This window comes from Sinohyriopsis cumingii, chromosome 14, assembly GCF_028554795.1.
Source record: "Sinohyriopsis cumingii isolate HCF-2022 chromosome 14, ASM2855479v2, whole genome shotgun sequence".
Lineage (NCBI taxonomy): Eukaryota > Metazoa > Mollusca > Bivalvia > Unionida > Unionidae > Sinohyriopsis > Sinohyriopsis cumingii.
Genome location: NC_142974.1, coordinates 76,472,794 through 76,483,998, shown reverse-complemented (window position 1 = coordinate 76,483,998; position 11,205 = coordinate 76,472,794). Strand labels below are relative to the sequence as shown.

General features: G+C 37.4%; 1 pseudogene across 3 annotated transcripts; it reads right to left on the bottom strand.

Moving 5' to 3' along the window:
* Positions 1-538: 538 nt before the first annotated feature.
* LOC149784183 (D-erythrulose reductase pseudogene) lies at positions 539-9,982 on the bottom strand (annotated as a pseudogene). 3 transcript variants are annotated; one of them, XR_016414109.1, is made up of 3 exons: positions 9,880-9,969; positions 5,434-5,534; positions 539-1,437 (listed from the first exon to the last, which is right to left on the bottom strand). The product of XR_016414109.1 is annotated as a D-erythrulose reductase pseudogene, transcript variant X2 (transcript). The 3 variants fall into 3 exon arrangements; XR_016414110.1 differs by having other exon boundaries at positions 5,451-5,534; XR_016414108.1 differs by lacking the exon at positions 5,434-5,534 and having other exon boundaries at positions 9,880-9,982.
* Positions 9,983-11,205: the final 1,223 nt, after the last annotated feature.

Below are 11,205 nucleotides of genomic sequence, written 5' to 3'. Positions count from 1 at the left end.
AGCTCACTCTTTTTAGCCACGTACATATATTGCAGCTTTTATTCCCTCTTGTAAACAGAGAGAGAGAGAGAGAGAGAGAGAGAGAGAGAGAACAAATTCAGTGATTACCCCATTTGGTATACCCCAAAACTTGAAATAAAGCAATGGAATTCCGCAGATATGGGGTTCTCATTATTTCTCAAAGGTGAGGCAGGATCGTTCAGGAGAAGACAAGATACTTTAAGGCCAGATTACAGAGTTTATCTGGCTTATGGATTGTTGGCGCGTGGTCTTCTTTTGGTTCATTGCCTGTCATCACCACTTGGATTCGAGTTTGTCTTTAGGTAATATTTTCAGCCACTTGAATTGGTAAATAGATTTTTCATGTAGATTACTACAGCTTTCAGTGAAAATTAAGTCAGTGTGACCAATGTTTCATGATTCTAAAATTTAATATTTAATTCACTCAAAATTTCAGTTGAGTATATCTTTATTTGTGAAGCAAGCAAATTCAGAACAATATATTCCATATGATATTTTGATTGAGCCATTCCTAAACTTCTAATTCCTTTATGGTAACCAAATGCCCCTCTCCAATTTACAAAAGAAAAAAATAGTCCGTCTGGCTCGAATGTTGTCATGTGTTTACTTGAGCTTTCTGTGCTATTGCAGCTGATAAAACGGTAACTGGAAGAAACCCGAAGATGCCCACACACCCCTATACGTAACGAAAACCTCCATCCACTACAAGATGATGTCCATGCATAATGGGAATCTCGTCGCTCAATAGGAAAAGAATTCCTTTAGTGATTTCTTCAACAGTTGCTAACCTTCCTAAAGGCGTCTTCTCCGCAATGTACTGTAAAACTTCATCCCCATTAATCCTTCCCAAATCTGTAGCAACTGGGCCCGGATTTATACAGTTGACACGAATATTGTGAGGCCCAAACTCCAGCGCCATTACGTCGGAAATCATCTGTACAGCGGCCTTCGAAGCACAATATAGGCCTTGGCTGCGGGTAGGCCCCAGCGCCCCAAGGCTGGATACATTAACAATGGATCCTGGACGGCCATTAGCAACCAGCTTCTTTGCTACAATTGCAGATATGTTGATGACGGCTTTAAAATTGACATCCATAGTTTGGTCTACTACTTCTTCGGTGGTCTCCAAAATGCTTTGAACTTTTAGTATCCCGGCATTGTTAACTAAAAGGTCGACTGTATCCAGACTTTCAATGGCATTCCTCGTCTTGTCCCAGTCGCAGATGTCAGTTGGAAATGTGTGGATCTCGGGATATTCATTCTTTAGACTGTCCAGGTTTTCTTGCATTTTGTCCATGGCTATAACTTTTGCGCCTTCATTGTGAAGAGCTATCGCAGTTGCTCGGCCGAATCCTCGTCCCGCCCCAGTAACAAGAGCTGTTTTACCTGTAAACCTTTGTCGTGTTGAAGCCATTGCTAAAAAAGAAAGAAAATAAGTACAGCTTATTTATCTTCTCAAAAGCATAACATTTGTGCAAAATAAAATCAACTAAATTGATATAGAGTCACGTGGGGTATATTGCGACATGTCGTAAACTAAATGTTTCGAAAGACTTGAATTCATGTATGGCCTAGGCTTTGACTGATACAGAATATTCGCATGGCTGCCGTGTACCCCACCTGGAAAGACTATTCGTACATAATATATGTTAAACTACTATTACGACTATCGCGTACCTAATCAGCAAAATGCACTCATTTTTGCAACTGACTACATTTAAGTCCGTATTTGCAAGTCATCGTTGTTAAAACTTGTACGACGCTATGCTCCTCCGCCTCAGGTAGAAATAAAGGTTTTTGAGTAAATATTGAGTGAACCACACATGGGTATTTTCACCCAATGGATGAACGTTTTCCGTTATTTACTCAGAACAAACAGATTTTCTTTTTATTTTATGCAAAAATCAGTGGTCTAACTGAATTGTATTAAGAGTTTGAAATTACGAGATTTCTTAGGAAATGTCAGCTGCTTAATGTTTATGATCAGCATTGTTTGTGTACATTCGCTTAGTAGATATGATTATCATAGTTCTTTATTAATTCAAGATAACAAAATACACACGAAGAATAAAAAGCATAGAATAGAGCGAGAGTCGAACCTACATCTTTTGCGTGACAATTAGACATGTTTCCATTCGACTGCAGTGATCGATACATTGGAAGATTTTTTTCCCTTATTTTATTGCTATCTATCCAAAACAAAATTCTGAACTGTGAAAGTAAAATTAATGTATTCAACTTTCTCTCTTGGGAAAACCACAAATCACGGACTAGCCTCTAATTGTTAGCGAACGGCAGCCATGCGAATAGTCGTTGGTAAAATTTGGAGTACTGCCGCCATAAGAAATAGACAATATAGAACTATTATGGTGTTTCATAATCCAATAAATCGGCCGCCAATCTTGAAATGGCATCGATGGGTCATAATGTGTTATGTGTAATTTACATCATTGGGAATATTTTGGACTCGTTCCTGATTCACTGAACGGTCGCTGTGCAGATAGTCTTTTTTATTGTGGGCACACGGCAGCTGTGCTAATACTTTCCAAAAGTCGTTGCAAGGCGTCCTTGCGAATAGACACATCCATGATGTATATATATATATATATATATATATATATATATATATATATATATATATATATATATTATTAACAAAAATATTTTTTTTCTAAAACTGCCGATGCTATTTTTTCAGTATAATTTCAGTATGTTGTTAGTGCAGTTAGTTTTTTATTATTATTTTTTTTTTTTGGGGGGGGGGACGAGTTGCCATGAAACATTGTACTGTTTAGTCCACAACAACAAATGCGTATTTCCAAATATCACTTCTCTAGTAAGTTGTGATGACGATATTGATTCTGAATGCAGTGTATGTCAAAACCTGATCAGTACAACTAATCGAAGTCGATTGACACGAAGCCTGACTAATGTTTTGATCTTCGTTGGAAGATGCAGATGTCAGTAAATCTCTTTGCTTCTACATGTTTTGTTAGAGCTATTGACCTTATATCGTGTAGCTGGTGTTGTGTGACTCGGTGACATAGACGCTGAATAAGCAACTCTGATATCAGACGATTTACTATCCAATTTCGGATGATATCCCTACGCGAACTAACTCGGAGGTCACGTCAGTATGTTAAGATTAATATACTAGTTCCAAACACTTGACTCCATTTCTTCATGTACATTTACGACTAGCTAAGGTCAGTTTAATATATCTCTAGTCGTTGTTATTTGAACATAGTTCACTTATTCGTAAACTGATAAGTTGGCATGTGTTTTGCATTTAAAAACATTGCCAAATAGGTACTGAAGCACTTCCGTAGACAAATCTTTAATTTAGAGGTGAATTATTTTTCATGTTGTTAATCTCTACAATTTCGGAGATAAGTAACTTTTGGATATAGTCCTCAATTCTATCGAGCCTAAATAGTAGTGATCTGGTTTGAAAAACACCGAAACGTATAACGTTTGCTGGTGGTATGACACAATCTAATGGCTGCAGCTGTAATACAACTCAAACAACTTATGTACACGCTCTAAGTCACTTTTTGCAGCAATAGGTTTCATTTTTGTGAATTTGATTACATATACCTTTAAATTACGTTTATTTACTTTATATCGCGCCTTGTCCATCAAATTTTCATTGAAGACTATTGTACCAATTCCTCGAAAAATGCTTAACGGTAAATTCAATGATAACGTACTTCGAAATTTTTAGGCATTCCAGCAAGCGGAGTGATCCCGTTTATACCGGTGTTTGTCGCGCGCTATGATATAAGAGGAAACGCGTCAGCGGATGGGAAAAAGTTATACTACAAGCATAAGACAGAGACGCGATAATGTCGTCATTTATAAACAATGCCTGGGAAAGCACTGGCAGAAAAGAAGAAAACAACAGCACACGAGTCCAATAAATTGGAGGCAATTGTGTAACTTCGTACATAATACCTCTTTTCCAACACAAATATGTGTTATCATGCACGTAAAAGACAGTAGAAACACGGCTGTCAATTTAGATTTATTTTGGTTAATTTTTTTCATCATGCTAAATTATCATTTTGAAGAAATTCATTTGTACAAGCTAAGAATAAAAGGTATTGTTTGTTAGTCCTCAGTGAATGAAGATGCGCCTGACTTCTTGTTCACATGACCGTAATTGATTCCCCCTGTACTAGCAATAGCTCAATCCAATATCAACTTTCTCAACCCAGTGTAATGCCTATCTGCCAAAGTAAAAGTCAATAGCGATCGATAATTATAGTTTATAAATTTTGTTATGACAATTAATGTGCAGATCACTCAAAAAATCACAATAGAATACACTTTGTTATAACCATATTGCGATTATTTTCAAAATGAGATTACTTTCTTAATTTATATCGGTGAATGCGCTTACATGACACGTATGACTTTTATTATAATTAAGGAGTTGTTAATGGGTCGCTGCGACAATTAGTACATGCTATTGTCATCGTTTGGAAATGCAGATGTCAACAATTCATTGTATTCCCTGAAGATTTGTTTTGTTGGGTTTTTTTTTTTTGGGTGGCGGGGTTGTAGGGGCAACTAGTCCTACAGCTTTTGATGGATTACAGTTAACTTGGTAAACACTAGGCTCATCACCTTCAAATGCCCATTTCGATAATCAGTTTATCACTACAATTTCTACAGTTACTACCATTTATATCTTGTTGCTGTGTGTGAGACACAACATCGTTAGCACAACTTATCCGGCCGTACTTAACGGATTACCAAGACACTTGGTAAATATTTTCGTGACCCGTTGAAGATACACATGTTGACTGATCACTTTGCTCCCTCAATTTGTGTTAGAGTTATTGCCCTTTGTGGCTGTTTGCTTAATGCCATGTATGGGTCATGTTGCCATAATTAATCCCTAATTTTTAATGGATTTCCATAAAGATGGAAATACTAATGGTCATCACGTGGAACCTGCGCATATCGACAAATCACTTTCCTCCTAATGCCCAAATTGTTTTATAGTTTAATACAGTGTGTGACAAAAATCTCGGTAGGCCAACCATTTCCGCAGTTTTTTCATGTTTTGAGGACTGCAGTGAAACTTGGTACACATTGTGGTCATTGCCTAAAGACGTACATATAGACAAATCTTGATTCACTTTTTATTTTTCTAACGTACTGCCTTTTTCTTACTCGACACTTGTTGTTTGCAGAGCGTGACAGAAATTTGTGAATGCAAAAAGAAAACAACAACAACAAAAAACCACTTGAAATTATTAGTAGATTGCAATGAAACTTAATGCATATCACAGCGACCTATATTAATTGTACCCACATTATTTGCAGAACAGTTCTGCCCTTTTTGTTAGGTCATATCCACCATGGAGTAGAAGTAGAAAGTGAAGGAGAAAGGGGTAGATTTACCTAATCAGATTGCTCACCATGCCTCCAATTTACCGTACTTGGCACAATCTTGTGTATTTAGTAGTGACACAGTTTTCAATTGATCAGCAGATGGCGAACATCTGAAAAGATGCGCATATAAACAAAACACTCCTCTCGCGAGTTTTGCTAGAGGTATTGCCTGCCATACCTGTCCTGCATATCGACAAAACTTTGCTCTATCCAGTTTTGCTAGAACTGTTGCCTGCCATACTTGTCCTGCGTATCGATAAAACACTGATTTCGCGAACTTTTCTAGAACTATTGCCAGCCCTACTTATCGTGCTTATCGACAAAACTCCGCTCTCTTGAGTTCTTTGGAGTTCTTGACCTGCTTATCCGGCATCTGAATGAAGTGAACGATCGATTCTTGTGAACGCACTTCTTAGCTCATCTGACTGGAAGGCAATGTAGGCTTATGGTTTGACAATCGTTACTAAAAATAGAGTAATATTTAAATGACTACTTATCTAAAGCCGCTGAACAAAATTTGATCACATTTGAGAGACAGAGGCAGACAGACATAGACAGACAGACAGAGAACATCGTGGCAAGCCAGTTTGAATGTTTACAAATGATGCTGATATATAATCATATGCGGCTTTCGTTGCTAAACTAGAAGAAAAAAAAACTATTAAAGGACTTTTCTAAACATAATTAAATTAAAATTGACAGAAAACATCTTGGTATCAAAACCTTAAAACTGTATGCAAACGTTTATTCCATTATATATGACAACTGTTTAAAAAAAATATTTAAAAACAATGTGAATGACTTCTTAATAAACGCATGCAAATTTCACCGGATTTGACAGAAATTATACTGGCATGAAGGTTTTTTTTATGTAAACAATAATGTTCATCCGCCTTCAAATATGGCTGCGGTTGCTATAATTAGAAACATAAACCCCTTCTCCAAAAACGAAAGACACAATTTCATCAGGATGATGACCTTTTAAATGTATGTAAATGACAATTAGCCATCAAATCTGGGCGGCTACTAAAAATTAGGAAATATTAATAAAAGCATTTGAACCACTTCATTACAAAATATTTCACTATAATTTGACCAAACTTGAGAAATCGTCCTTATTTTGACAATGTACCTATAAAGCATGGGAATTCAACTATGTTGAGGACCGTGCAGATTTGCAGGTTTGGGGTTATGCAGAGTTATCCTTCTTGCCAAAAAAAAAAAAAAAATAGGCATTTCCAAATAGAAAACGAAATGCATGCATTCTAGGAAAACAAGTTATAAATGCAAATTAATGCGCCTTAGGAACTAAATTGAATTTTAAGTTCAAGTGAAAATGCAAACAAGAAATTTAACTAATAGCACTCTTGGTGGATGAAATTACTCAAGGATATGACGAATTTGGAAAACAATGGCGTGTGTTAAGTCCTATGGGCTAACTTAATCTATTGTCCTGTTAGGTTTGACATCTGGCTCGTATCAAAGCCGCTAGGCAAGAAACCTTAAAGCGGGCATAGCCCAACTAAACTAGGTATGTTTTAATGGACTTGTGATAAACGCCATTGTTTAATTTCCCTAAAACGTGTCGAAGAAAGAAAGGCCATGAAATGGTGCTTCCATATTAAATGATATGTGATGTTATTTGCTTTTATGTCATTTCATTGAATCAATACCCTTAGTCAAAAATTATTTTAAATTTATATTTTGTATTGTTTGCTTTTAATTTTAAAACTAACAACTAGCTAATGCGCTTTACTTCTGAGACACTCTCAGATTTAATTAGTAAGCGGAAAAGAACCCATTGCCTAAATGTGAGACAAAAGAAAATCGGTAGCTGATTTGAGTTGATCCGACGGTGGGAATCCAAATATAACCCTTGTAGTCGCGAGGTCTAGTCAAAACGGCTGCCCTGAGTGTGGTTCTCGACGATTTCCAAGTAATGACCAGAGAGGCAGAAGGATAGACGCATAAACCCATGCTTACTGCAAAAGCAATGTAAGTTTTACGCCGAAACCATACAAATATTATTATTCAAAGTGCTTATCTCCACTTCAGGTTTCAATACAAGGATGTATTTGCATTCACAAGCTAAGACATATCAGTTACCTGTGTGAGCAATAATAGAACCATTTGAGACTCTTGTTTTATGGCCATAATCCTATGGTCATAATCATAACATATGCTTGTTAAAAAGCTTTGTACTCGCTATTCACAAAAGAGAGTTGCACACATTTTGCCTGTAGACTTACCTACTATATGTGGGTACGGGTGGAATGCAGGGTAGGGGGAATGGGGTTATATTGACTTTAGCGAATTGCTCACCCTTCTTCTGGCAGGGTAGGGTGACAAAAGGGTTGGATAAAATTTTCGACAGTAAATGCTCGACAAGAAATAAAAAGCACAACGTTAGCTCTCGCACTTGTAGTTTCTGATCGATACTGCGTGATAGAAATACAGGACATTACTTATTAATGTAGACCAGGTCCAAGATAGTAATGTTCCTATTGCTGCTGAGACGTGACATCTGTATGCAAATATGAAGCAGAAAAGCCAGACATGTTGACAAAAGTGTGTGCCCCTTTCATTCTGCTTAAAAGTATAGTATACTATGCGGGTGCTTTTTTGTTGTTGTCGGGAGCATCTTATTTGCCATTAAAACAGTTCTGAAATTTGCTTTATTTTAATTAGTATGTGAACTTCCGATTGACTTGTTGTATTATTGCTCAGTTTGATGTGTTATTAGGATATTCACTAAAGCCCTGTCCAGCTGTTATAAAATGTATAGCGACATGTATGCATTTACATTTTTATTATGAACGAGTTATGACCGCTCTGGTGGTTTAATGGTTAGAGCGTCTGCCTCAGACGCGGGAGGTCGCAGGTACGAAGCTCGACCGAGTCATGCCAAAGTCGTATAAAAATGGTACTAGCAGCTGCCTCGCTTGACGCTCAGCATTAAGAGGTTAGTGTTAGAACTGGTCGGCCTAGTGTCAGGATAATGTGACTGGGTGGGACATGATGCTACATGTCTCCGGCATGATGCACCAGTGCTAGACATCACTATAAACTGTCACACTGCAGACATCGTAGCGATATGACTGAAAAATGGTTATGCTACGTTAAAAATCCAAATCACACACACACACACACTGAACGAGTTATGCTATTTATATAAGGCTTTTTTTATGCCAACTTGATAAGGCAACCCGCAGTGATGTTCCAGCTCGAGTCTTGACTCTTGATCTTTGTAAAGAATGCAATTTACTATGAAATATTTTGAGCCTATATTTGCGGGATTTTACCCTGTTTACCTCAGATTTTGTTTGCAAGGTTAATGCATTTAGCAGGTTTGCTATCTCTCTCTTAATCGGCACAATATAGCTATGATTCTGCCGACATACCAGAAAACCCTGAACAAACTAATGCGGGCTGATCGGGCCTCAGCCGATATAGATTGTAAGCCTCGTTCTATCGAGTTGATCGGGCCTTAGCCGATATGGATTATGGGCCTCGTTCTATCGATTCAATCAATTGTTATTCTTTTCTTTACAAGTACAGACTGAGAACTTGTGGGAGAGTGACAATAGCTGTGTTGGTGGACGCGCACAGTGCGCCACACCAGCTTATATTGCAAAACCTTGTACATGATAATGATAGTACTTGGCAACAAAAAAAGCATTAAAACAACAGACAAGAACCATGTCCTGATTTTTCATTTAAATGCTGTATTATTGAATGAAACTTGATGAGTAAGTTTCATCCCAATAAAATGTCGAAATAAAAACAGCGATTACCTTACTTTTGTATCAGTAATCGATTATAATATATGCATCGATCTATTTGCCAATTATTTGATTATTCTTGCCAGCTCAAACACACACACATGTGGCCCCGAGTGGCCGAGTGGTCTAAAGCGCTCTCCGTTACGGATCACTGCCATCTCACCTCTGTCTGCGTGGGTTTGAGTCTAGGATTCGGCCAATGTGGGTATGTGAGAAAGCTTACAAGTAGCTTCTCATGGGTCGGTGGTTCTTTCCGGGGTTTTCCCGGGTTCTTCCTCCACCATTAAAACTGGCCGCCATGCATAGCCTACCGTGTGCTGAAAAATGGCGTTAAACCCCACAACAACAACAACATACGTACGTACGTACATGTATACATACATATATACATGCATGCATGCATGCATGCATGCATGCATACATACATACATACATACATACATACATACATACATACCATTGTTCAAACTTCTTTTGAAGTGGACAAGGTGAATTGCTTCAGGCTTGCTCATCCCGATGATTTACAATTTTTAAAATATTAATTATACCGAGAGCTTTAGTTAGGAAAATAACTCTAATTGCAAGACAATACACGGTATGTGTTTGATGCACACAGAGAGAGAGAGAGAGAGAGAGAGAGAGAGAGAGATGCCTTAATTTTCCCAATATTCACCTAGATTTGTTCTTCAGAGATCTCTTTGTAAGAGCCTACGGTCTCTTCACGTTTCTCCAGATTAAACGGTGGTTGAAATCGGGATGTTACTTGCTGATGTATGAGTTAAAATTGTAAGATAAAGTTGTACTTATCAGTATATTTATGGGTAAAGTCCTACTGAATTACGCGTCCTTGAGCAGTAAGATTGACGCCGTCCATGCTATATAATACTAGGGAGGGTACACTATAACCCTACCTGACGCAGGGGTTACTTTGCCCGAACATGTTTATAGCGACTTAACTATCCATCATGTATGGTAAATTCTGACAAAATATATAAATAATAGTTTGAAAGATGGAAACCTAAATTAGAGCGATATATCGATTTCCTACACGTTCCAGGGATTGATTCGTACCATCTGGTGACTATAGTTTTCGACAAATCCACAATTGTAGATACTGGCTCAATAGGGCTACATTTCTGCCAGTCTGATTAAAATCAGATCTTCACTGTTATACACGAAGGGCATTAGAGATCTGATTTTAATCAGAATATATTTCTGGTTTCGATAAGTGGTCTAATTTTATCTTATCATTTACTTTACCCTTAAATTCTATAGTTAGAATTTCTCGCGATTAATCTCGGTATTTCATGTACATAAATAATAATATCCTGATTGCAAATTCTTTGCTAAAAATTGCCATTAAGAAAACAATTAGCAGTGTAGAAGAAAAGTATTTATCATCAGAGGCCTAAAATGATAACAACAGGCCAAAGTGGGTATGAGATCACACACCTGACTAACAAATGCATAACAGCCAAATGCAAGAGCAGTTTGCAGTGATGGCGCAGGGGTGAGGCGGGCGAAATTGGCAACTGACTAAAACTGTTGCCATCACTGGCAATTGGATACGGAATCTGGATCAGGGGTCTGCTTTCTGTGGAACTTTCTTCCTATTCTGCTGATTGCACATATGAGGAAAATAAATGTGTCAGGTTTTCATTATATTTTATATCTTCGTCCATATTTAATTACGTCAATATCATTTGCCCTACACTGAAAGTCCTTTATACCTAGATGCTGTATTTAAAGGTTTGTCAAGCTGTTTGAACACTTGAATTGTTTTGATAAAGTTGTTGAACTGTGCTTTTTCTGCTACTTTTAGTGACGTGGCTATAGTCGATAGAGGGTCGGTATCATTTGTGTACTTATGGAATTGTTTCAAAAACATTATGCTTACAGTCAAATTTGGTAATTTGAACTGAATTGTGAACAGGTTTTCTTTATAATGTGTGTAAGCCTTCCTTACCTCGGTGCTTTCGTGTGTGATTTGGAATCTTAA